Source organism: Glycine soja, chromosome 1 (genome assembly GCF_004193775.1).
Source record: "Glycine soja cultivar W05 chromosome 1, ASM419377v2, whole genome shotgun sequence".
NCBI lineage: Eukaryota > Viridiplantae > Streptophyta > Magnoliopsida > Fabales > Fabaceae > Glycine > Glycine soja.
The window spans coordinates 7,183,996-7,188,414 of NC_041002.1; the positions used below are offsets into that span (position 1 = coordinate 7,183,996).

General features: G+C 37.2%; 1 pseudogene; it reads left to right on the forward strand.

Moving 5' to 3' along the window:
- Positions 1 to 1,308, forward strand: LOC114420022 (annotated as a pseudogene).
- The last annotated feature ends 3,111 nt before the right edge of the window (positions 1,309 to 4,419 follow it).

A 4,419-nucleotide genomic window follows, 5' to 3' on the forward strand; every position in this document is an offset into this window, starting at 1 on the left:
ATGTTTGTCTGCGGGTTCTCTGTTGACTTCTCGAGTCTAATCTTGGATGAGTGTGCTTATGAAGCTCTAGGGCTAGAGTACCAAGGAGTCAATTGTGGCGTATCACACAAGGTACAATGCTCTTGCTTATCCTCTTTTCATGTGCTTTTTCGTTACAAAATTGCTGAGAGAATGAAGAGGATAATTGAGATTGAAAGACACTGAAGAAAAGACTAATTTTCATTTGATTGAGAGGGTTCTTGAGAGAGGTGGAGTCAGAGAGGGGTGCCAAACAAGTTCTTTTATCACCGAACCACAAGTCTATGGAAGAGAAGAAGATAATGATGAAATTATGGACTTTTTGGTTGGGGATGCTTCTCATTCTGAGCATTTATTAGTTTATGCGATTGTGGGTTTGGGATGACTTGCAAAAACAACACTTGCCTAGCTGATCTTCAATCATGAGAAGGTAGTCAAACACTTTGAACAAAGAATTTGGGTGTGTTCCAGAAGATTTTAGGGTGAAGAAAATGACAAAAGCTATCATTGAAGCAGTGTCTGGGTGTGCTTGTGAGGATTTGGATTTAGAGCTACTACAAAGAAAAATTCAAAATCTTTTTCAAAGAAAAAAATATTTTCTTGTTTTAGATGATGTGTGGGATGATGAGCAAGATAATTGGCAAAAGGTTGAAAATTGTATTGACTTGTGGAGCAAAAGGTGCTTCCATTCTAGTCACAACTTGTTTTTGAAAGGTTGCATTAATCATGGGAACAATGTCTCCTCGTGAATTATCAATGCTATTCGAAAATGATTGTTGGGAATTATTTAAACACCAAGTCTTTGGACCAAATGAGGTAGAATAGGCTCAGCTTGTGGTCATAGGGAAGGAGATAGTAAAGAAGTATGGGGGAACACCTCTTGTAGTAAAAACACTTGGAGGTCTTTTACGCTTCAAAAGAGAGGAAAAAGAGTGGATCTTTGTTAAGGACAACAACCTTTTGCTTTTAATATACAATGAAAACTCCATCATGCTTGCCTTGAGATTAAGTTACTTGAACTTGCCAATAAAGCTCAAACAATGCTTTGCTTTTTGTGCAATATTTGGCAAAGATGAAAGAATATGGAAGCAAAATTTAATTGAACTATGGATGGCTAATGGATTCATTTCATCAAATAAAATATTGGATGTTGAAGATGTTGGTGATGGTGTGTGGCAAGAATTATATTGGAGATCATTTTTTCAAGATATTGAGAAAGATGGATTTGGCATAATTTGTTGCATAAGAGATTTGTTACATTCCAACTATTGGTGTAACTACTTTGTTTGACAAAATCCACCATCTCTCAGATTATAGTATGGGGTCTAGTTCAACCCAGTTGCATCAACTGAAATCCTTGAGGACCTATCTAATGCAACGGTATAGAGGCCAACCTTTTTCTGATGTATTGATGAAAATAAAGAATTTTCTCTTCCATCTTCAGTGCTTTCAAGATTTACAATTTTCATATTCTCAAAAAGTTTATTTGATCTTTTTTATTCTATGATTGGTGACTACTAAGCATGGCTGAAAATGCTCTCATTAGTTGGCTCAGAGATCAGACTCAATTATTTTCTGTCACCTTGATGATCCAACTTCATTAAATGCTTATCAGTATATAGTTTCTCCCCTGATTTAAAACTCTTGCATTTATTGGTATAGGAAAACTCTCTATAACAAGCATAACTAACAAGAAAAAGAATGAGACATCTAAGGTCATCTTTGTTTGGTAACATCTAACACAACATGTGATGGGAAAAACAAACCAACACAATAACAAGCTCAATAATAGAGCAATAGGCAACAAAAATAAGTTCCCCCAAACTTGCAAGAACTTGTGAGGAACACCAATAAAATATAGAGCATAAAATAGAAATCAAGAGCACACAAGAGACATAATTTGTTTAATGTGGAAAACCCTTCAATGCAAGAGTAAAAACCATGGGTTGTTCAGACCAAAGAAATAAATCCACTATAATAAATAAAGGTACAAGAGAGTCTCTAACAAGTCCACTAAAACATGCTATAAACAACCAAGCACCAATGTTTACAATAGAGAAACAAGAAGACGGAAAACACCAAATGCAGAGCAAGAAATTAGAAGCACTTATCTCCCTCTCCAGATATCTCTTTGACAATCCAACCGGACAATTTGAGTTTTCACATGTACAGAACCTGTTGTCCAAAAAACAGCCTGATCCAATGGCAAACAAACCTACAGTTGCAATATGAAAAATGCTCTCTGGTGGGTGTGTGAAAATCACAATGATTTTTCCTTTCCTTTCTCTCTCAATGTTTTGTAACTGTTTTTCCTCACAAATGAGTCTCTCCCTTACACCTTAATCTGATCCCTCTCCACTTAAATAAGTGAGACAAAATAGGCATTCTTATTTGAGCCTCTACTCCACATAGGAAGGGGGCCCAAAAAACCTAACAAATCTCCCCTTCACAACTATGTAGAGGTGACCGCCAAATCGGCGATGTCATAACAAGCTTCAAACTTCCCTTTTGGTAATGCCTTAGTCATCATATTAGCATCATTATCATGAGTATGAATTTTGGCCAACTCCAACAGATTAGCATCCAAAGCATCTCATATCCAATGATACCTCACATCAATAAGCTTAGACCTTGAATGAAAGGTTGAGTTCTTACCAAGATGAATAACACTCTAACTATCCACAAATAGTAGATATTTATCTTGAACAAAACCAAGCTCCTGCAAGAATTTCTTCACCCATAGCAACTCCTTGCATGCTTCAGTAATGACAATGAATTTTGCATCTGTAGTAGACAAAGCTACACACCTTTGCAGCTTGGACTGCCAAGTCACAGCTCCCCCTACAAATTTAATCAAATTGCTCAAAGTGGACTTCATAGAATCAATGTCTCCAGCCATATCTGAGTCTAAGTACCCCACCAAAGTAGGCTTATCACCACCAAAACAAAGCCTCATATCAACAGTACCATGAAGATACCTCAAAATCCATTTCACAACATTCCAATGCTCTCTACCTGGGTTTGACAAAAATCTATTGATTGTGCCAACAACATGTGGTATATCTAGACTTGTGCATATCATTGCATACATCAAACTTCTCATCGCAGATGCATAAGGAACCCGTTGCATATCTAATTTCTCAGCTTTATTTGATGGAATCTGTTTAGGACTCAGCTTAATATGAGTAGCAAAAGAAGTGCTCACCACCTTAGCCTTTTCCATTTGGAATCTCTACAACACTCTTTTGATATAGTGTTCTTGTGACAACCATAACTTCTTCTCTTTTCTGTCACGCATGATTCTTATAGCAAGAATCTGTTTAGAAACTCCCATGTTCTTCATGGGAAATGACTCACCCAATTGCTTCTTCAACCTAACAATCCTAAAAACATTTTTCCCAACAATAAACATGTCATCAACATACAATAACATGATAATGAAGTCATCATCAGAAAACTTTCTAATAAAGACACAATGGTCAGAAGTAGTCTTCCTATAACCTTGCTCAAACAAAACAGACTCAAACTTCTTGTACCACTGCCTCAAAGCTTGCTTTAAACCATATAGGCTTTTTCTCAACCTACACATAGAGTATTCTTTCCCTTCAACATGAAAACCATCAGGTTGCTTCATGTAGATCTCTTCCTCCAAATCACCATGAAAGAAAGCAGTTTTTACATCCATTTGCTCTACCTCCAAATCAAGAGTCGAAGTCAAACTCAACATGGTTCTAATGGATGACATTTTCACCATAGGAGAGAAGATCTCATTAAAATCAACACCTTTCCTTTGACTATAGCCCTTCACCACTAATCTAGCTTTGTACCTCGGAGATGTAGAGTTACTCTCATGCTTCACCCTATAGATCCACGTGTTATCCAAGGCCCCCTTACCCTTAGGTAACTTCACTAAATCAAAAGTGTGATTATCATGTAAGGATTTCATCTCATCCTTCATTGCATCCAACCACTTTCTCTTTTCTTCACTTTCCATGACCTCTCTAAAGCACTCAGGTTCTCCATCATTTGCTAGGATCACATACTCATTAGGAGAATACCTCTTAGAAGGTTGTCTCTCCCTATTGAACCTCCTGAGTTGAACTTGAGGTGGTTCGGTAGCATCACCAAGATTTTCATCTTGTGACACGACATGCTCCTTTTCATCATCAGCAATAGGAACATCTACCTTATCTCCAAGTTGTTGGACACCGACATGATTTTGAACATCAATATTCAGATTAGCTGAACTGGTTCAAAATCAACCTCACCATTGTCTTCCTTGGGTGTAGACTTGTCCATCTTATTAATGTCTTCAATGGTTTGGTCTTCCATGAATTTCACATCACGGCTTCTAACAAGCTTCTTCCCAACAGGATCATAGAACCCGTAACCAAATTCATT